At 46.4% G+C, this 23,210-nt stretch overlaps 1 long non-coding RNA gene across 2 annotated transcripts; it reads right to left on the bottom strand.

The window, feature by feature from the left end:
* Positions 1-804: 804 nt before the first annotated feature.
* LOC122456830 lies at positions 805-23,210 on the bottom strand. 2 transcript variants are annotated; one of them, XR_006275920.1, is made up of 4 exons: positions 23,066-23,210; positions 9,487-9,607; positions 6,691-6,874; positions 805-6,531 (listed from the first exon to the last, which is right to left on the bottom strand). It is a non-coding gene; the product is annotated as an uncharacterized LOC122456830 (long non-coding RNA). The 2 variants fall into 2 exon arrangements; XR_006275919.1 differs by lacking the exon at positions 9,487-9,607.

A 23,210-nucleotide genomic window follows, 5' to 3' on the forward strand; every position in this document is an offset into this window, starting at 1 on the left:
GCATCTGCTTTTAAGCACTCAAGGATACCCAGGGGCACAACCAGAAATTCAGTCTGAAATCCCGCAGAAATAGCTTACAGCTTCAAGTTGAATGATTCAGCACTTCTGATGCTAATGATTTACAGTACTGATGCTCAACTTTTAACTGCCGAAGAGCCACTTGCTCATTGAAAAGAGTTGCAGGGAGCAGCGAAGCGAATGAGATAATATCTTTAGCATGTAAAAATACAATCACCCACACAACAAAATAAAGGGCATAATATGAACAAAAGTATTAAGGTAGAAGTTTCCACTAACCTTTTTTTTTGCCTTCCTCTGTAGCATGCGGCATGGTTGACTGGAGGGAGGCTTCTCTGCTCCTTGAAGTTTTGAACCATGATTTGAGGACTTCAATAGCTCAGACATGGGTGAGGTTTTTCATAGGAGTGGTGGGTGACATTCTGTGGCCTGCGCTGTGCAGGAGGTCAGACTAGATGATCAGAGTGGTCCCTTCTGACCTTAGTATCTATGAATCTATGAATCTATGAACCTTTATTGGCTACTAACAAAAACACAGAGCTAATGCACCTGTAAGTCAATGTGTTTGTGTCTTTCTTTATGTATATTTAGATCGTAATGTAATAAGAATACATAGACAGATATTTAATTTATATTTTTGAGGATAAGACTTTTTTAGACAACAGGACACATGCAATATTTGACTATGAGCTCTCCAAGAAAAGAAATCTACATGTTGGGCTATGAAAACAGGGCATGAAAACAGGCTATGAAAAGCTACACACAGCATTTTCAGTACCTGTCTGACTCACCAACACCTAAACACTTGACTCTCTCAGCATCTGAATCCCCACAAACCTAACCCACAGTTCAGCCCTTATCTGAGTTTTTAAACACCCAATCACCATGCAGGACTGCCCAACACGTGAAAGCCAAACATCTAAATCTGAACCCGAGTCTGCAATACCGTGACCCTCCAGAAGGGGTGTGCACAGGAATTTAAATGTCGTTGCTTTCGGAGGGGCACGGTCTGTGATCCCACCCAGGCCCAAGGAGCATTGTGCTGCCAATTATTTGGGAGACCCATGCTCCTGCTTGCCCCACCTTGTGCACACTCCTGCTCTCCTGTGACCAAGTCTGATGTGAATCTCCAACAGCTAACGTGAAACCTTGGTCTCCAACCTCTGAAACTCACAACTCTCTTCAAAGTCCCGGATCTGATGACTTTGCATCAGAAATGTTCCTTGAGTCGTTTGAATACAGTCTCATTCTTTTACACCTAAGGGATCAGAATGTATAAGACCAAAGACAGTGACCCCCTATCCCTTTCAGTACCAATCTGACTTTGTTAAAATAAAATAAATGTTTCCTTTGTTCAGCTGTAGCTAGACTTGATCCCTGACTCTTGCCATAAAATCTCTAGCATGTCCCCAATTCCAAGGTTCTTTTGTTCCCTGTTCCCTGTCAGCACCACTCTCCCTGATTTAACCGATGAGATTTGAGAGGGATGTTCCAGCAGCCCACATCCCAGAGTCTCTTTGAGCTGAAACATCCTAGGCCACCATCAAGGTGGAAACCATGAGATGATGCAGCCAGCAGCCAATTCCCCTGGAAGGTTCAGAGAGCCAAGTCATCTGCACCTTAGGCAAAAAAAAAAAAAAAAGAGGGAGAGAGAGAGAGGGCAAATATCTTCTCAACAAAAGAGAAATTCTTTTGCAAGGGAGAGAAAGAGCAAGGCAGAAAAAAAAACAAAAGGGTTCCAGAGAGAGATGAACTCTGCCACTTGGCTCCCGTCTGCAGGTGATAAGATTGATGGCCCTGTAGAGAAAAGCGGGCTGAGTGATAGATAATTTCAAATCAGCAGTAAACATTGCTTGGGACTCATTGCTTTTCTAACAAGTGTGACACTGGTGCAGAGGAGAGATGCTGTATAGATTAGGCAACAGATACAGGAAACAGGCCTTTGCACAGAGAAATTTTGAAATATATGTATGTATGATTAGGGAACTTTAAAGCAAAGCTTGTCAAAAGGGAACGGGAGGTGTTGGAGAGGGCTGAGGGAGGGGGGTGGATACTAGTCCATTGTCAGATCACATTCAGAGATTCATTTCCTTCTCCCTTTCACCTCATTTCTATTCCTGATTTTCTGGTATCTTGAGCATTGGAGGCCAGTATGGCATTTTCAAAAGCCCCTTGGTAATTTAGGGCCATGAGTCCCCTTTACTTTCCCTGTAGTCCAAAATCATTTAGGTGCTTTCTCAGATTCCTACTTGCTCTGTGGTCCCTTTGGGACAATTAGTCAGCAGGCAAAGGGACCACAAAGTAGGTGTAAGCCCTCCCCTCTGGGGACACCCCACAATGCTTAGGGCTTCTAGGACAGGCCCAGAGCCAGATCTTCTAGCTCTGCCTACCCTATGATGGCAGAAGCCCTTGCTGGAGGGCATGCTGATGTCCTGACATGGGTGTGGGGTGGAGCGTGCCAAGGAAGGGAGAAGGCATGGTGAGGGTGGTCTCTCAGGGGCTGTGGCAGTAGGGAGTGCAAGTTACAGCAGCCTTCAATATGCCCTAGTCTGTGCCAGGGGCCAAAACAGTCCATATAGCTCTGGCACAAAATTCCTCCCTCCAGCCCCTGTATCAGGCCCTGCACTGGTCCATGGATGAAATTGTGGGGCAGAGAGTGTGTGGGAGAGGTGTACAATAATCCCAAATCAAAGACTAGCAGCAGGGCTTCTTCTCTTGAGGTGTTGGAGGGAAGGGATAGCTTCTCACCCATATCTTGCCCCATGTTACTGCCCTGCTGACCATGCCACGACCTGGAACCTGATGCCCACAGTGCTGGGGCAGCAGCAGTAATGGGTAAGCAAGCGAGAGGCTGTTTGTCCTCAATGATGTGTACAGGCAAACATGGAACTCCTTAGTCTTTCACAAGCACAGGCTCCTGCTCCTTCACTTTGACCTGCTGACCCACCCTCAGACCTTGGAAAGCCAAACGGGCAAGGAGGAAAAAGAACAGAGAGAAGGAGAGATGGGGCAAGCAAGAATGGGCTTCTCCTCAGACTGCTCTCCCTCAGTATGGGACAAAGACTAGGGAGATTGTAGTTATGGGGATGACCACTGCATCTCATGGTGGAGCTGAGGGAGCTCTGGGGGGTGTCACAGGACAGATACACCCCATTGTATGGTGTTAGGTTCAAGGCAGACAATGAAAAGGAGTAGTTGCAGCTCAAGTGGCAAGAGACACTAGGGTGTCCCCTGTCTTCAGGGCCACATGGCCTAGTGGCCCAAGTCAAGGTGGCAGCCCTTGCCTTCAGGGTCTTGGGGAGCCAATACTCCTGGATTCAGGTTCAGTCTCTCACTGCAACAGTCCTGTTCTCTGGGTCACTTCCTACCCTTATGTCCAGTGGCAGTAGTCTCCCAGCATCAGCAATCTCTTCTTTGTTGTCCTCGGAAGTCGACTGGGTGTCCGCAGGGGTCTCAGGGTGGCTGGCCCCTGCAGTCTGGGGCTCCAGTAGCTTCCTTACAGGAGCCTGCAACACACAGCTGCTCTCCTCCTCAGTCACTGAGCTACTTCCTCTTACACTGTCTCCAGTCGGAGCACGCCCAGCAAGGGGGCATAGCCCCTTCAGCCAACAGGGTGTGGTTAACCCTACCTGGGCCAGTGCGGGACAGATGCATCTTGTACAGGGGGCAAGAGTTATGAAGAGAACCCCTCCTCTGTAGAGTGGAAAGGGCTCTGGGGGTTGGAGGTGTGGAGTCAGAATGCAGTTACCTGAGCTGGGGTTTAGCCAAGTTGTTGCTCTCACAGAACATGCCCCGGGATCTTTAATGACCACGAGTGGGATTTTCTAGAGCTCTCAGCATTGGCCTAACTCTGTTCCCACTGAAGTCAGCACGAACGCGCCTATCCTCTTTGATGGCAGCACAGTTAAGCCAATGCCGAGCCCCTTTTGGAAATCTGCACCCTCTCCATGAATGCTGAGCCCTCTATTTGATGTTCCATCTGAAAGAAGAAAGCAGATCCCCTACAAGTCCATAATTCTCCATTGTCTGGGACCTAAAGATGGAAACAAGGCCCCGAACAAGACACATAACAAAAGCAAAGAGGCCTAGAGTAAATAGTTATTTCCTTTAACACAGTTGTTCTCAGTCTTCAGTGTACAGCCTTTGAGTCTGTCCCCAATGCTTGTCTAGGGGACATGGTTTTAAGTGTGGGGGCTTGTCATTGTCTTGTGATGGGATTCTATTAGTTCATAACAAAATCTTAGTGCTGGTTTAACTCCATCTCCAGTGGGGTTGTTACCTCCTTTGAGGGAAGAGTTTTGGGGACCAGGGGAAGAGTAGCTGGGTACCAAGGTAAAATCATGTGTATTAGCCACTGGGGTAGCGATGCCTGATTGCAGCATTGTCTGGGCCAGATTCAGAGGCGAGTCTCAGTAAATCATAGGAGTCTAAGCCACTAACACTCACATTTTTTTTTGTCCCCTGGACATATAGGCAATTGTAACGTAGCTGTACATACAGATTGAAATAAGTGTATGTGAATTTCAGAGGAAGAATGGTGGCACAGCCAGATTCAGTGATTTGTCTAGGGTCATGCTGGAGGCTGGTAACAGAGTGGAGAACTGAATCCTTATTTTCTGAATGCCAGCCTAGTACCTTGCCCACAAGCCCATCCTTCCTCTACCAGTGGAGGCTGCAACCTATTTATCCGGGTATGCTTTGCCTAGCTCATAGCAATAGTCGGGGGCTTAATTAGTGTGGGTTACACACTCAGTTCATCATCATCATCATCATGTTTTATAGTGGGGAGAAAACAGTGACCCTAAATAACAGAATAAATAAAACTAGAAAAAAAATATAAATAAGCTTAAAATGGCTAAAACAGGGGTGAACTTCGGATAAAAAAAAACAACATTCAAAATTTTGGAAAGTTCCCCTCTCTTCTCTTCAGGCCCCCGCTTCCCCCCCATTCAACAGGGCTTTCCATTATAGCCCAAGATTAATTACCTGCCTCACAGCCTTTTGGGCTTTCCCCATCTGATAAAGTGTGAATAAGGCTGACAGAACCTGCTAAGGGTTTCACAGCTCCTCTGGTTCCCTGCCTCAGAGGGACGGAAAGGCTTTCAAGTGGCACCTTTGCTTGACTTATTACCTCTTCCATGTGCCCTAGTCTGAGGCCTGCTGTCAGTTACCACAGGAACCAGCCTCGGCCTAAGTTTCTTCCTAAAAGGGAAAAACAATTCTACCACCCATTCTTGGACCTGGGTTGAAAAAACCTCCCCAAAGACAATTATGACTCACCTAGGATGGGTCTGGGTTATTAACCCTTGGCTAAAGCTGAATTGGGCCAGTGCCTTGACACAACACTTATACCATTGACATTGTACAGGCTACTAGAGAAATCAAAGTTTGGTCTGTGGGGAGGTGTGTGTGCATTTATATCTGCAGCGGTTAAAATGTGCACCTGCTATTGTGGTCTGTGTGCTCAGTTGAAAATCTACCTGCCAAGGTTCCCTTATCTACCATAAATAGACTGGTGAATTAGTTGTTGGTGCCAACTCACTACATCCGTTTTTGCCTACCATAGACTCTTTTTAACTGCTCCTATGGTTGTGCCATGATGGACATGCACACAGGCTGGAGAGCCAGTGGAGATGTCTTGAGGCCCTCTGGCTCACTTTCTTGTTCTGCCATTGTTAGCCAGTCCCAATGGCAGATGTTCTCTGCAGCCACCCCCAGGATATTTGCTTCTTTCATACATGCATTGTGCAAAATGGGCCAGATCCCAAGGCTGTTCCTATCTCTTACTCCTACTTAACCTCTGGGCCAAATCCTAAAGTCATCACTCATTTTTATCCTGTCCTTATGCAAAAACTCCCCAAAAATTCAATGGGACTTGAGTAAGTTCTGGGCAGGCACCATTGGATCTTCAGAATTTGGCCCAATGGGGGCTGCAGCATCTCAAAATTTGGCCCACATAATGTAGCCCTTTGCATCTTCAAAGAAGATTATGGGCATTAATTAGTTAATGATTCCAGTGGGGTGCACTAGAGGGGTGATCCTGTGCCCATTAAAATGGCAAAATTCCCTCTGAGTTGCATGGCTCAGGATCAGGCCCTAAAAGAGCTGATCCCCAAAGGAGCACCAGAGAGGTTGAAGGTCCAAAGGAAGTGCAAAGGATGCGAACATGGGTCCTTTAACTGGTGAAAGAGCAATGGACCAGAGTGCTGGGACTTTAAAACCCTGGCATTGTGGCACATTTGCAAAGCTCTGCTACAGGAGGCTCTGTCCCTGCTTCATCCTGTCTGATGGGCCATGCAAATCCACTGCAGGCTGGCTGCCAGCCAACATCCCAGGGATTCGGGGAGCTAGAGCTAGAAGTGTCTAGTCATGTCTGCAATGCTCTTCTAAGAGTGAGACGGCCGGAGGCTCAGGACAGCATCTGAGCTGCTATCCCCAACCGAGAGAGGAACAGCCTGGCATCCATTGGCATGCCACACACCTGCTTTCAAAATGCACCAGGAGGTCCAGGACCTGAAGAAAGAGCGTGAGAGAGAAAATGAAACAGAAAGGCGGGATAGAGAAGAGAATATTTCCCTCCTGTTTTTTTTCTCTCTTGGCTCCAGCTGCTGTGCCCTTCACACGTCCTTGACCCCTTTACAGGGGGGTCAGTATCTCATCTGTATTGCTCACCACAGAAAGCAAGTGACGGCTCCTCATGCATCAGCCCAGCAGTCACGCTGGAGCTCGCATGTCATTTCAATTCATCTTTCTCCAAACGCGCCTTGTCACAGGCAGCACCACGGACTGAAGGAGGGAGCGGGAGGCAGAGGCACACGGAGCCAGGGAGGCAGTCAGTCAGGAGGAGATGGACAAACTATAGAGGGGAGAAACGGAATGAGGGATAGGGAGCCATTTGGGCTGTTTATTTATTAAGTGGCATCTCTTCCCTCTACCCCTAGCCCTGACCCCCCTAACTGTATGGCTGCTCTCTGGTTTCAGGAGCATGTCCCAGTTGCATCCCTCTGTGAGACGACACAGCCTTCATGTTCCCTTTGTGCCTTAGTATTTAATAGAAAACATTAAATCCACACAGGAAAACACACCCAAGGATGAGCGCACCAGCTGCCTGTGCAACTCTGGCCAGGTAAAGGCAGCCAGGGAGCAGGCCTTTCCAAAGGCTCAGAGGGAAAGTCTCATGTTGTACCCTGCAAGGCTAAAGGCAAGCTTCCATCCTAATGGGTGTAGGGATGAGTGGAAAGGGTGCCGTGAGGAGCAAGTGGCTGGTCAGGGATGAAGCACATCAGAGAAGCAAAATGAGGCTGCCCCCATAGTTAAAGAACAAGGCGCCATCTCTTTACGCAACACTAATACGATAGCAGATTGAGCTAGACCCCTGCACTTGGCCTACCACCCCCTTCCTCCAGCGTGTTACAACTTGGGAGGGTTTTGCCTCGAGACCCAGGACCAAAGCAAGCAGCAGGGGAGGCAGTGTTGTCTAGTGGATAGATCAGGCACTCACCTGGGAGTAAGGAGAGCAGGGTTCTACTCCCAGCTTTGTGACCTTGGTTAAGCCTCCACCACACAGCACATGCTCCCCTCCCACCCTCTCTCTAGAATAAAAGCTCTTGAAGGCAGGGACTTTTTCTTACTGTGGATTTGTATTATGTCTAGCACCATGAGGCCCTGATCTCAGCTGGAGCATTTCAGTATTATCACAATACAAGTTAATAATAATAAAAAAATCAGTGTTCCAAAACTCGGACACATTCCTGCTCCTTATCAGGGTCCTAACGAAGATATCACATGCTCAGGACACTCTAAGTCGGGCTGGCTGGAACACAAGAATTCTGTTTCATGAAAAATTTTGAGGTTTTAATTTTTTTTTCTTCGTTCTGCATTGGAATGAAAATGGGATCGTTCAAAAGAAAACCATGATGGAGACTGTGTCCCCTCCACCCAGAATAGCCAATAGTGCCGTGGTTAGGGATGTGAGCTGGGATGTGGAAGGGGCAGGCTGAAGCCCTTGCTCTGACCTTGGGAACACAGGGATTTGATCCTGGGTTTCCCTAATCCCAGAGGAGTGCTGTAACCACTGAACTATTGAATATTCTAGACTGGGTCTTTCCATTCTGGACCTGAGCAACTTCCCCAACAACAGTTTCATTGAAACGGATACAGTGGCATTTTCTGATGAAAACCCATTACATTGAAATATTCCCAATGAGTGCTAGCTCCATCTCCTGACAAAGCAGTTTCACTGGGGTTGATGGGGTCCTCTCTTACTTGTTAGTGAATTAAGGCGCACACCACAGAGGCAGGTCAATATTATTATCCCTGTATTACAGATGGGGAAACTGAGGCACAGAGAGAGGCAGGCCAAATGCTTCAAGAGTGCCCTCTGATTTTGGTTGCCTGCTGGTTTTGAAGACACCGTGGCTTGATTTTTAGAAAATGCTGAGCATCTTGCCCTCCAGTTGAAGCCAGTGGGTGCTCAGCACCTCTGAAAAGCTGGCCCAAGGGGTCTCAAGTTGGGAGCCCAAAATGAGTGTGTTGGGATCTACAGGCCCCACACTGAACCAGAGTGGGGAATAGAGCAATACTGGGCTAGGGAGGCCCTGCTGCTCAGCAGGTGGAAGGCACGTTCCCTGTGGAAGGATAACTTAAAAGGACCCTGGAAGGCCAGGATAAGGGGGTGGGAATGACCTGTACATGGCACCAAGAAGCCAGGCTGAGGCTGAGAGCTGTGCGGGGAGTAATCACAGGTCTGAGAAGGCCACTCTAGAAGCAGGGGCTTTGGCTTCCCCCTCCTCTTTGGAAGTTGAAAACCCCAAGAGAATGACTTACTGAACTAGATGCTGAGAAACTGAGAAGAGTCTGTTCAACCCATGCCCATGCTCAGGGGTAATGTAATTTGGAGTAGCTCGGTAGCAGGGCTGAACATTGAGCTACCCTTAGGGCCCAAGATTGCGACTTGGAGGAACGAGTGGCTCTGTGTCTGTCCTTCCCCTCTCCCCCTGCTCCTTTGTAGCGATGAGCTCTGGGGGAGCAATCGGAGCATGAGGGGAAGATTGAGGCCACCTCCCTCAGGGATGACTCTACCAGCAGAACCTGTAAGGCCATGAGTGATCACGAGGTCGGCTGATCACCAGACCTACATGGAGGCACCCTGAATCCTCAGGTACTTTTGAAAACTGACAGTGTGGGCCTCGCCAAGGTCAAAAGAAAGTCAGTAGCAGCAGGAAATGAAACTCAGTTCTTTGTGGCTCTCGCTCCTGTGCCCGGACCCAGACAATGCTGCCTCCCTGAAGACAGAGAATGGATTACCCTCTGCCAACACTTGAATGCAATTCATACAGCAGGAACATTTTGGGTGGGAGGAAGAGGGCTCTGTCATAAGCCCCATTCAACCACACTAGAACGGATTCACTTTAGAAACTGGTAGCGTTGTTTGCTACAAAGAAGGGGCCATCATCGGGTTTCTCTTACCGAAACTTGGCAAGTCCCCTCACAGTAGGAGGGGATGGACTAGTCTCCGTGTCTCTGAGCTGGGCATGTTGGCAGAATCCCTTGTGCAATTTGTCGCTTTTGTCCCCACTGTACAAGTGTCCTGTGGTGAGAGAAATTTAATCTTCTGGTTTTCAACTCCATTTACTCTTTGCAGTCCTGGCCTCCGTTCAACAGGATGCTTTGCCATGGCAAAGGCATCTCTGGGTCATGTTTGTTTGTTTGTTTTGTTTCCATGTATCCTTTCTAGAAAAAAAAAAACAACAACCCAAACCCCGAGGTTTAGCATCTGCTGAAATAAAAATGAACCAAAACAGAACCACTTCAGAGCCTAAAGCTAATTAGTTTCTTGCCATTTCATGGGGACAACATTCCATGCAGTGATGTATCAGCATTACAAAGGTACTGAGTCTTGGTCTTTGAGTCGGCTCTGCTCAGGAAAAGAAATGGCAAAAGGAAAAAAAAAAAAAACAAAAAAAACCCCCAACCAACCAACCAACCAAAATAAACAAAAACAGCAGTAAAGGCGTATGCACATCAAAGGGAAAAAACAAAACAAACCATCAAGTTACTTGTATGGGGAGAAAATTCTAAGGGAATAAAGGAAAAAAAATGTGTGTCTGTGAAAATGAAGCATAGAAAGAAACCATCTAAAGGTGGGAAGGTGCTGAGCCATCACAGTGATGAGTGCAGTATAAATGCATAGAAAGAAAAAGAAAGAAAACACTAGATAGTTGAAGGGAGGGAGGGAAAGAAGTGCTCAGATACACAATGATAGGTGCAGTATATATGCATAGTTAGAGGGGGGGAAAAAAAAAAAAGAAAAGCTGTTTGCAGCCCTCTTTGGAAGGGAAACTAACCCCCTGCTCTCTGGCACCATTGCCACATTCCAGTAGGAATGCAGGCTGTAGGTCATTGTGAGGGACAGAGGGATTTGCATGGCTGGCTGACACTCCGATATTCACCTTGACATTTTGTTTTTGCTGGTGGGGGCAGCCTTCTATGGCTGGTTGAGTGGATTAGAAAGCACACAGCTCACATCCACTCTGCCCTCCCTTTGGTCAGTACATACATTTCAATGGGCTTATATTCCAAAATCCTGACTTCAGAACTTTGGTTAAAGTTGCTGGGGCCTTCTTATTTGTGTTTCACTCTATTGGATGTGGTGGGGGTGGGGGTGTCATAAAATAGCCTCCAGGGTCCTTCTTGGCCTTGTTTTGTCTTTCACGAACGCTGAATTGTTAGCCCACATGCTAATGCATCTCTTCTTCCTCTTCTCTTCCCACAACCCTTCGCAGGTTTGTTTGTTTCCATGGGGCCAAATCCTGAGGCCTTTACTGAATCTTTTTGATTCAGTGGAAGGTTTATCAGAGAAACATTTGGCTCTGGTGATGTCAGCACTAGGTCTTCTGAGGGATGGGCTCATGGGTCCGTCTTCACCATGTCTGGCTCTCAGAGACATCACCCATCTATCTCCTTTTTGGTGGTGTCGTCATTTTTCTTCTGACTTGGTGCCTCAAGGAAAATGGGAAGCAGCAAGCTCTATAGCCTCAGGTCAGGGTTACTGTGAACTCAAACCTGACACCACATCTGAATCATCCAACTGCGGTCTTCTGGCCTGAGAGAGAAGCAGCAGGAGTGGGAATTGTTTCACAGACAAGAACAGAATCGACTATTTGCTGCAAACTTGAAATGACACTTATGTTTAGAGCTGGTCAAAAATTTTTTCTTCTCCCCAGAAATCTGGGCAAAAATTGATTTTCTTTAGTTTTGACTGAAAAATTTCTTGGATTTTTTGTTTTGTTTTTGGCAACTGGAAGCTAAAAATGTTTAGTTTTTGGATGCCAAGACCCATTGCGTTGACGTTTTACTTGAATATTTTTTAAAAAAAGGTGAAATTATTTTAATAAAAATGTTAATCTCATTGAAAAAAAATTTCACCAATAAACCCCAACTGAAACAACAATATTTCAATGGACAGTTTCTAACTAGCTCTACTGGTGGTTCAGAAATGTTAACTTCCCTTCTTCCTGATTCCACAGGAAAGAGGTGCCCTCAGTAATGGGACAAGTTATTATTCCATAACTGCCTACTGCAAATTTTCTTTCACTTTTCTCTGAAGTATCTAGAACTTGCCAGTGCTGAAGGCAGATTTCTGGATTAGATGAACCACTACTCTGAACCAATCTGTGTTCAGCATAGCCATCATTTTGATAAACAGCCACATTCTTGGTGTTGATCTGAACTGATCCATGGTGATCCTTCTGAGGTTACTCCACCACTAACCCCTAGAGCTGATCAGAGGATGATAATTCTGTTTCATGAGAATTTTCCAGGTTTCGAGATTTGTTTTCATTCCACTTTGGAACAAAAACGAAACCCATCCACATATTTTTGTTTCAAAAATATATTTGAAAACATCTGTTATTGGATCAACAAGTTTAGGTTTCCGACTTGTGTTTATGGGCTTATCTACATGGTACAATGCTATGAACCAGTGGGGTATGAATTCTAATGTGCCCCATGTAGACCTGGCTGGTGCACACTATAAGTTCCCTAGTGTGCATTAATGTACTACTGTTTACACCCATCTGGTGTGCATTGCTGTCCTGTGTAGAAAAACCTTATGTCTCTCTCTCTGGTCATAAATGTAAACTTTGTTGAAATTGATACATCTCCGCAAAATGTTTTAGCTTCAATGAAGCAACCTATTTTGACCCACTTTTCTAACAACCACCCCAGATCACCAAAATCCAGATTCACAGTTGCCATAGCTCAGTAGATATCACCACATGACAATCTGCCCACTGATTTTTTCTGATCATGGTGCTAATTCTAAACCCCTGGACATTTTGGTTCCTGGACATTTCAGTTCCTCCCATCTTTAAACAGAGTTCAGGCAAAGAATCCTTCCTGCTGGGCAATACCACACCCCATCTGCCAAATTATAAATAAATAATCTGCAATCTCAACATATTTTCACTCCACAGGGCTGGGGCAGTGATGAATACACCAGCCATGCTATTGTTCCACCACTAGATAATAACAAATCTTCGATTTCTGGCTGGCCATTACAGCTTTCACTGACACTGGGCTATATTTAGACCTGTTAAGAATGTCCCTCTTGAAAGCCTCATGGCGCACTGGAGCGGAAGAATGAAACTGCCCCATGCATTCTGATGCAATGAACAGGAGCAGTCAGCCCCCTTAGCTAAGTTGTCAATATCACTGATCAGCTCCAGCATTGATTTTTCTCTCTCTCCCCCTATTTTTCTTTTTCTTGGCTGGGCAAAAGAAATACTGTCTTTATTTGCTGAAAGGGCTGCATGGCTCAGATTTTGCCCTGGGTAAAATTTCCACGTGTGCTCTCTCTGGATTGTCTTGCGACCCTTTATTCTGCAACCAGCACTTGCCGCAACACATCCATGGTGATGCGTGCTGAGACAGGGTGACTCCCACAGTCGGTGCTCCTGCACTGTTACCGACACAGTCTGCAGCTAGCATTGCATCTGGGAGCTCCCATGCTGCTAGAGCTCCCATCTACATAACTTCTCCTAGTGATTCTGGCTGGGAAAAGCTGGGGCCAGAATACGTGAGCTCACCCAGCCCAGCCATTGATCTTGTGCTATTCCGTACAGGGTCTCCTGCTGGAGGAACCTAGGAGCAGTGTAGCTGGGAGTCCACCGCAGTCACAGCTGGTTCGCGGCTGATCTAATCTCAGCTGTTTCCAAGTGGAACTAGTGTAGGGAGCAATGCAGGAGCAGTAGCTATAATGGAGCTCACTGACACTTCTCCCAGCAACAATCACTGTAGGAAATGATGTAGGCATTCAGGCCACCCAAATCTCGTATGAACAGCAATCTCCACAAGTGATGATGCAGGAGTGTTGGCTGTGGGAGAACACAGGGTAACCTCAGGTCCATCCTATCCCAGCAGGAATCACTATGGGGAATGTTGGAGGAGCACTGGTTGAGGCATAAAGCAATTCACAGAACACACACAATGACATTTTGCCCACAGTGAAATCTGGGATAGATTGGGACCAGAATAGCTGACTAGGCCTTGTATATTATTCCCTGTAGAGCCTTCTGCTGGCATAGACTGGGACTGAGATAGCTAATCCATTCTTGCACAATACCTCATAGCAATTCCCATCAGATATGGGCTGAATTGAACCACCGAGTCCAAACCCTTCCTCTGAGCTACAGATTGGGATCCAAACTCCCTATCTCTCTAAGGGGATTAACGAAAACCCTGGACTTGACACTTCAAAACTTGAGTACTGGCCCCCCCCCACCAAAAAAGAAAGTTCCTTCCAAAAAGCCCCCAAATTTGGAAGTGATATTTGGATCTGGTCCTTTATAAAGATCTGAAGATGGGTTATAGTTGAAGTCTCTCTCTTTCACTGCAGCTCAAGGAGCTGTGATCCCCCTAGGGTGGCTGTGGAAAAGATAAGGCTGAAGAAGAGAAGATGTGTTTAAATTTTGGAAATGTTACTTGCATGTACTCTTTCATCATCATCCTTCCCCCTACCCACCCCCAGTGTAAAATCCAGCTTGAATATTCAGCTGGTACAAAGGAAAAATAACCAAGAAACAAAACCCTGCTGTAAGGAAACCTCAAGTGAGTAATCTCTCCTTCATATGTATCCCAGCATCCTCCTGCCACGAACATTCCTGCTAGCCACCACTTGAATTAGCACCAAAGGATTATGGGACCCACGGTCATTAATCTAGGTGACAAACAGGACTCAGAAGGAATATTTGCACCCCGAAATTGAAAAGATTAGGCCATATTTGTCAAGGATTGGTAGGCTTTATCGCCTCCAGAGCAGATGCTGTTAAATATTCATGAGCTGCATAAGTGGGAGAAGACCTAGCTGGGCCTGATGACTTTCAGCTGTGGAGGGAGACGAGGAAAGGAGGGGGCGGGGGAGGGCTGGCAGTAGTGGTAGGGGGGAGAGATTTATCTAAACTCTGCAAAGGATGAAAGATACGTGGCAAATGTACCTCTCTCCTGGGGAAGAGATGTTCAGGGAAGGGGAGGGATAGTGGAGTGGGTTAATTCAGGAATACTCTCCCCCATGGGCTGACCTGATTGAACTGTGGGGGCTGGCCTGGGAGAATGACATCCCCCTACCCCCCAGGCTGGAAAATTCATTATCCTCCCGTCACTGTGACCTAGAGCTGGGGCTGGGCTTTGAGGGGGGCCTGATCCCCCCAGACTGGGATGTTCATTACCCTTTCCTGATGCCTGAGTCATGGATCTGGGACTGTGAGAGAGACTACACACCTGCCCTGGGAAGTTCATTACAGTTCCCCCCAGGCTCCCATCCACACAGTGTTCTTGGCTGAGCTCTCCTCAGTACAGCTGAGGTGTAGGAGAGCAAAGGTAGCTCTGAGTCCCCCTATGCGGCTCCTCTGACCTTGGTGGGGGTTGGTTTGGTCCCCGGTACAATTTAAGCAGCCTCGAGACTCCTCTAACTTGCTCCAGCTAAACAGGCCAGGATCTGGCCCTGGGTTTTCGGTCTCCTCCTTAGCCCTTCTCCCCTACAAAGAGCTGAAGGAGTGAGTGCCTCCTACTGCAGAATGCCCTTGGGCATGGCCAACAGGCTCTCGCCCTTGCCTGCGACTGACCACCGGAAGTGCCAGCCATGGTGAATGAAGACCGGCAACATCAGGTCTCTCTCTCTGGTGCAGACTTCTCCAGGGCATCACCTCGAGGCTGGCTTGTTGCAATGCTCTCAGCCTGAAGACCACACTAGTGGGTGAGGCAGGCAGGATTTGTCTGTAGAGTCCAGGAACATGCACATTGTTTTGAAATCCAAATAAAAGATACCCACTCCCTCCCATAAAAATAGATCAGGGTTGTTCATGGCTGAGCCTTGGCAGTGGCAGCTCATTCTCTCCTCTGAGATTCTCTTTTTCCCTGCAGAGAAAGAGAAAACAACAGCAGAAAAAAAGAGGAAGAAAACTGATTGGAAAGCATCTTCTATGCAAGACATGCCGTACACAAGGGTAGGTTTCTTTTAGATGGTCCCTGTTGGCCAGGGTGGGCACTGGAATGCAATACAGGTTCCTTTTCTCTTGGGAGACAAAATCTTGCCCTGATGTAGGCTTTGGAACCCTTTGTGCCTGGGGAAGATACCACACTGGCTTGTCATGCCTTACTGAAACAAGTTCCTAGTCCATCACTGGTTAATTCATCTCTCTCAGTAGCCACAAGATCTAAAATGGACTTTGCGGGGAAGCAAAGGCAGAGGGTGAAATCCTGATGGCACTGAGGTCAGAAGGAGTTTGTCACTGACTTTGTTTAGGGTGACCAGATGTCCCAATTTTATAGGGACAGTCCTGATATTTGGGGCTTTTTCTTATATAGATGCCAATAACCTCCCACCCCCGGTCCCGATTTTTCACATTTACTATCTGGTCACCCTAACTTTGTTAGGCTAGGATTTCACCCTGAATTTAAAAATGGGGTAGAGGAAGAAGTCAAGGTGTCATTCCCTTCTGCTGTGATATCACAGAGCTCTCTGGCCTGGAAATATCAATTGATCTATTTCTCTTGGCAGTGATTTCAACAACAGAAATCCATCATTTCCTCGGTGGAGAGGGTTGTGTTATTATTAAAGGTTACGGACAGCAAGCTCTACGTTCTCTCCTTTTGCATGAACACCTCAAGAAAGAAGCTTCCTCTCAGATCATGCAGCTGAGCAGGGAGATCTCTATTCAGATGGAGAAACTCTTGGATATTAGAAAGGAAGATCTTTGTACATAGCAGGGAAACAGATAGGTGGTGGGTAGGAGCTGAAGTGAGAAAGAGGGAGAATGGGGAGAGGGAAAGGGAAAAGAAGGTGGAAAAAAGGTAGATGGAAAAATTATGAGGGATAGGAAAACAAAGAAGAGGCAGATGGTTGAAGGGATGGGCAGAAAGGAGAAAAATGAAGAAGAGAGAAAAATGATAAATAGAAAAAAGTAGAGAAGAGAAAATATTGAAGGGATAGGAAAAATGGATAAAGGGAAAGTGAGGCAGAAAAATAGCAGAAAGAGGAATGGGTGGAGTGAAGAGAAAGAAAGAAGGAGTGAAGGATACAGAGAGGGAAGGAAGAGCAAAAAGAGGACAGGAATGAAAAGAACAGGGAGGAGATATTTGTGGCAACTCTCTGTGGTGTCAAAGTTCTGGCTCCTGGTAGGACCAAGCAGGAGAAAGAAAGGCCCCATTCTTGCCAATATCCCTCATGAAAAGGGAAACAGGAACTGTGATGAGTCAGCAGGACTGAGTCTAACCAGGGCTTGCTTAGGAGTAGAGTGTCACTGGGTTCACTTAAGGCAAGATTTCAAATTGTATTTGATAAACCAGTCTAGATGACTGTGTGGACCCCCACCCCCATGCCTTTTTAAGCACAAATCAGAGTGTCCACACAGGGGTTTATTTAATTCCCAGTGACAATTTGTCTATAGATAAAGCTTCCACCTGCCATTTTACTTTGACACCGATAAAACCATACACACTTGAGAAAATCTAACTGCAAACTGGGATTGTTCTCTGGGATGTTTTCTGCCCCATCTTCCAGACGCTCCACTGAGGGGCATCCCCCAGTGCCATGCCACTGAAAAGGGGGAAAGACAAGGCTGGCTTTAGGGGTAATCTACAAACAAGCTGCAATGGCCGCAAGAGGGTGCCAACTTCATGGTGACAACGGGGGCCAGATTTCTCCCATCAAGAGTTAAAGGCACTTAGAACCTATGAATATCAAACCTTAAGGGGCTAATCGGAAAAGGTGCAGGGTAAATGGGGCAAAATTTTTCAAACTTTTTTCTTTTTTGGCCAAAAATGCAGATTTAGGGCCACTGAAACATTTTGAGAGTTTGTGTTGATTTTGCCAAATTGTTTCCCGGCCCCCGCAGTTTTGTATTTAAAAAACCTCAAAATATTCCAGTTAAATGCTTTTGAAATGAAAAGTTTCCATTTTTCAGCTGAAAAGGACTTTTAAAAATCCTTTTATTGAATTAAAACAAAACTGAACCATGTTTCAACACTATGAAAATCAAAACGGTTCAGTTTTGAACAAATGAAACACAGAATTCTGCCAGAAACATTTTTTTTCCCAACTTTTTGATTCTTCAGAAATGTCCATTTCTGGGCTGGTCCAAAAGAATAGTTTTCCCTGATTTTTTGAAATTGCCAGACTGAAAAATCCATTCTTTGCCCAGTACTAGTGTGGACAATCTGTAACTCCCATTAAAGTCAATGGGCCTGATTCTCCACTGCCCTTGGGTTTGTGCAGCTGTTCACACCAATGCACAGTGGATGAGAGTCATTTCTGGTCTGGTGTAAATCTCTGGGGTAAATAACTGTGCCGGGGGAGTGTAAAGGAGACTTAGTGCCTAGCACCATTCAGTAACTGGCCTCATGGGCGCAGATCCAAAGAAGTGCTGAGGATCCAACCCTGAATATATCCATTCCGAGCGATATCAGAAACAAGAGCCCAAAAGGTGCCACACAATCAGCTCTGAAATTCCTCCCTTACGCCAACCTGTGAGAGCTGCTTAAAGTTCTGGCTTAAATCTCCGTAGCAGGCCTGGGCTTTCTGGCTCGCCTCCCTCCCTCCTGCTTTTCTGCTCTCTCTTTCCCTTGTTCCCCAGACCCCTGTCAGCCTCAGCACAATTTAACATCTTACAGATCTGTCCCTATTTGACAAACAGGTGATTTTACTAATGAGGAATAAATGAGATCCACAGGATGAGAGAAGGGGAACAGCAGCTGTCGTGAGTGCAGGATGTGCTGGCTTTATTAAAATAATATATGGCCACATGCTTGGTATTAGGAGGCGCAGTTTGAAAACTCCTCTCCCTTCCCATTCTCTCCCCTGACATGTCCTCGACCTGCCACCTCCCTCCTCTCTTTCCATTTCCCCTCTCTGGAACATTTTCCAATCAGCAAATTACTGGCTGGAGAGTCCAGGAACATCCCAGGCCATGCATACGAAATGCATCCCCTTGCACTGTGCTGTGGCTGGCACTGAGAAAGGGCTGTGGCAGAGAGGTGGGGAGGGCAAGGCTCTCACTTGATGGGAGCTGGTAGATAACGTGGGAGGATGTTGGGTAGAGCCTGTGAATAATTTGGGGGAGGAGCTAGGGCTGGTGAATAATTCCAGCGTGGGGAAGGGGAGGGGAGGGCTGGTGGGTAATTCTGGAGGGTGTTGGGTAGGTTCAGTGGATAATTTAGGGGGAGGTGGGTAATTCTCAGGAGATTGGGTACGCCAGTGGCTAATTCCAGGAAAGTGTGTTTGTGGGGAGGGGGGAGTTAAGTCCGTTGGATAATTCTGGAAGTAGGGAATGCGAGAGAAGGGACAAAGGAGGAAGTAATAGAGGGAGAAAAAGAAAAGATGACAGCCAGACACGAGGGGATGACTGAGAAACGCGCGGAGAGAAAGGGAGGAAGCAGGAGAGACCGGCGCAGTGGGAAAGAGAAATAAAGCGGCGGGAGGGAGCGCGAGGCTCTGATGACAGGGCTGACATGCATTGCACTTCATTCTCCCAATGAGGTGAATGAAATGAAAATGTAATGTTGGCTTCCCATCTGACAGCTTCTCAGTGCCAATAAGACCTGCCTTATCAGCGCTCGTCGTGACTTCCCGCTGCAGCCGCTCCTCTCCGTGAGCTGCCAGCAGGCCTGCCTGGGAAGGAGGCGGTGGTGGGGTGGGCAGAGCAGGAGCACTGGGAAGCGGGGGAGAGGTGTACATGGGGTGGAAGCTGTGTGGGAATTGAAGGCAGGGGACAGGTGTCCGGGGGGTGGAGGAAAGCAGGCATGAGCTGGTGCATGAGGGGAGGAGGAGCCTGGGCATTGGGGACAGGTGGTGGGAGCGTGCAGGGCCAGGCGGGAGAGATGGTGGGAGGCAAGAGCAGGGAGGCCTACATTTGGGGGGAAAGGCAGGAGGAGTGGGATTAGGAGTGGGGGACAGTGGCATAAGAGAAGTGGGGCGTGTGTGGAGAGTATCTGTGGGAGCGAGATAGGATTCACGAGGTGGGGGCTGGTGGAGGTGGGAGATAATTAAATTGAAACAGCCAATAAATCTTAGAAGGGGCTGAATTTTTCCAGCCACGGGCCCTGGGGGAAGATCAGTGCAACCCAGAAAGCATGAGGGTTAAAATGGTCTAAATGCCTTAATCCTCTTTATCTGTTCCCTCTGCCGGAGAGAGTCAACATTTCAGGGCCTCATCCAATCAGGAACCAGAACCAACACCATGTGACTTAAGGGGCCAATCACGCCTAGCCAACACAGCTCAAATTTTGAATAGCGAGCACTGACGACTCGGGGGTTGTGGTTAATTCTCATGGAGGTAAAACCACCATCACAGAAGACAAAGTTGGGGTCAGATTGCCAAGCGCTCAGTGTCCAGCAACTGGAGCCAATTTTTCAGAAGAGCTCACCTCCCATTTAGGCCCTGAAACAAAAAGTCCTCAGCATCCAACAAGCTGAGCTCTTTGGAAACCCTGGCCCTTGTTTAGTAAACATGAATAATAAATAAATGAGGAAATCATGCTGAGTGAAAGAAATTACATTTGTGGGGTAAATTCTGAGATATGAATTATTATTAATAATCATAATAGCACTCTTATACCAATCAGGAGCATCCAACTTCAGTTCATGCAAATATAGTCACCGATGCTGAACACTCTTAAGCGCGTGCATAACTCCTGAGTAGTCCAGGACGACTTGCAAGAATCAAATTATACGCAGGCTTAAGTATTTGCAAGTTCAGGATTATACTTAGTAATAACGATAATGATCAGAGAGACTAGATATAGAAAAGCAACCCCCTCCTGCATTCCACCTAATCCATTTCCTGGCCAATACAGGATTATTCCCTATTGCACATTTTCTACTGTCTGCTCTAGTTTTAAATGTGCCATGAGATGGTGCCTCAGCCGCTCTCCTTGGGAGTTCATTTCTAGGCAAATACTCATTGTCAAGATATTTTTCTTGATGTTTAGCCAAAATTTTATTTTCTAGAAAGGTTTTGTGGCCTTTTGTTGCTTTTTTATGATAGTTAAAGAAGAGCTGGAGGCTCTTTTTTTTTTAAACTCTTTTTTCAGTACATACTTTACATTGTCTTGTTTACAAGTGCTTTACCTGAAACACTTTATGGGTGACTGGAGAAATGGTAGGTATAGGACATCCCAGATATTATGCAAAATATGATAGAGAAGAAGTGGGTTATATTCATACTATTTAAACCTTGTTTTTGTTAACTGCTATTCAGATCAATTACCCAACAAACAGTTGAAAGACAAGCTCTTTTTGTTACAGATTTAACATCCTCTCACTTTCAACCAATGATCAAGGCCAGGTTTACACTAGAAACTTTGCAGGAATAATAATGTCAGTCAGGGAAATGAGTTTTTTATGGCATTTCTATACCAGCAAAACCCCTAGTGTAGATACTGGTGGATAATTCTGAGGAGATTGGGTGTGCCCCGTGGCTAATTCTGGAAAAATGGGGGGGGCCGGGTTAAGTCTGGTGGATAATTCTGGAAGGAGGGAATGTGAGGGAAGAGAAGAGGGAATCAAAATAAATAGAGGGAGAAAAAGAAAAAAGATCACAAACAGAAACAAGGGGATGAATGAGAAACATGACTTGAGTTCTGTTAGTAAAGCTTATTAGCTACACCAGTATGGCTATATATTGACAAATCATTTTCAGTAGAGACTAGGTCTGAGAGAACTCCTAAACTACCCTTTTTTCATCCTGCACCTAAAACAGGGAAGACTAAATTTCACATTCCTGATATTTCTAAGGTGAAAAAGAAGTTGGGGAAAAATATATTTTCAGGCCTTTCATACATTCCAAGGCCAGAAGGGACCACTGTGATCATCTAGTCTGACCTGTGTAACACAGGCCAGGGAACTGCCCCACAATAATTCCTAGAGCAGAGCTTCTAGAAAAGCATCCGCACTTGATTGTAAAATTGTCAGTGATGGAGAATCCACCAGGACCCTTGGTAAATGGTTCCAGTGGTTTATTACTCTCATAGTTAAAAATTTATCCCTTATCTCCACTCTAAATTTCAACTTCCAGCCATTGGATCTTGTTACATCTTTCTCTGCTACACTGAAGTCCATTATCAAATATTTGTTCCCTATGTATGTATAACACTGACAGACCTGGGTCTTCGGGATCGAACCTGGAACCCCTGGAGTGCACGAGTCTCTACTGCATGAGCAAAAAGCCAACTGGCTGTTAGCTAAGGCTGTAGAGCAGACTCAATCTCTTTATCTAAGCTGTCTCAGTGCCACTAGCGGGGACAGAGCACCCTACCCAGGACGTGTGTGGGTTACCTATGTACAAACTATTACCAAGTTCCCCCCTTCTCTTTGTTAAACTAAAGAGATTAAGCTCCTTGAGTCTATCACTACAAGGCAGGTTTTCCTCTCATGGCTCTTCTCTGAACCTTTTCCAATTTATCAACCTCCTTCTTGAACTGGGTGCACCAGAACTGGACAGAGTGTTCCAGCCACGGTCACAACAGTGTCAACCTCTCTTCTACTAGAGATTCCCCTCTTTATACATTCTAGGATGGCATGAGCTCAGGTCAGGGGGTGTTTTGCTGGAGCTAGAGGCAGGGCAGCTACATATTAGTTAATTGGTAAGGGCCATGGGTGTGTTGAACTGCAGTAACATGCCAGGGGCCAGTGACCCTGGTAAGATTCAGCATAAGAAAAGCACAAAGCTAGCATAAAGACCCCTCTATTTCCCTTCTCCCCCTGTCTTGGGCAGAGCTCAGTTCCAGAGCCGGGATGAATTTAGCCCTTAGGCCCAGGTTTAGGGAAGCACTTAACTTTAACCAAAGGCTAAAGTCCCATTGAAATCAATGAGATTTAAGCTCATGCTTAAAATTAAACACATGGTTAAGTATGTGTCTGAATAGGATTTAAGCACATGCTTTCCTGAATCAGGGCCTTAGTGTCTGTGCTTAACAGCCGGTGTTTAGTTCTTTCTGCTGCAGGCACCCGCCTGGTGGAGATGGGCTCACTTAGGATTACATTACAGTAAAAGGCTGATTCACTGGCCAGGATTGGAGAGAGATTCACATTTTCTCCACTGCCTTCGACTGGAGGAAATAATCTCCAGCCCCCAGGGATGCTGACTGGGAATGCATTTCGAAACTAGGTAGGTACAGAGAGGGAGAACGGGGGGAAAGCAGATGATAAAAGTTAATGTAATGAATGTGGCATTCTAACACGCAGCCTAGGTATCATGAATCTTGTGCAGAGCATGGCTTTGATTGCTGCAGCTCACACCTGGCCTCCGGTGCTCTTCACTCTGCAATGGCCAATGCCCCTTCGCTTTTTTACTGCTCTGGAGCTGTCTGCCTCTCAGTCTTTTGAGATGTCAAGGCTCCATCTCCTTCTCTCTCCCTTTTTCTTTTTTTGTCACTTCCTTCATCCCTCTCTCTGTATGTTGATCTTTTACACACAAATTACAAACTCTTGATCTTCATTTTTCTCCTCCCCTCAGTCTTTGAATATCTCGAGAACAGACTCTGTAGCATCTACCTATAGCGTAAGACCTGTACATCTTCCAGGGACCATTGTGATCATCTAGTCTATGTCACCAAACCAGTCTTCTTTCCCTTCTCTGTGATCCTTCCAGTCCAAACTTGGAAGCCAAAGGATCTGTCTGTGTACAACCCGATCTATT

This window comes from Dermochelys coriacea, chromosome 15 (assembly GCF_009764565.3).
Source record: "Dermochelys coriacea isolate rDerCor1 chromosome 15, rDerCor1.pri.v4, whole genome shotgun sequence".
In the NCBI taxonomy this organism is placed as follows: Eukaryota; Metazoa; Chordata; order Testudines; family Dermochelyidae; genus Dermochelys; species Dermochelys coriacea.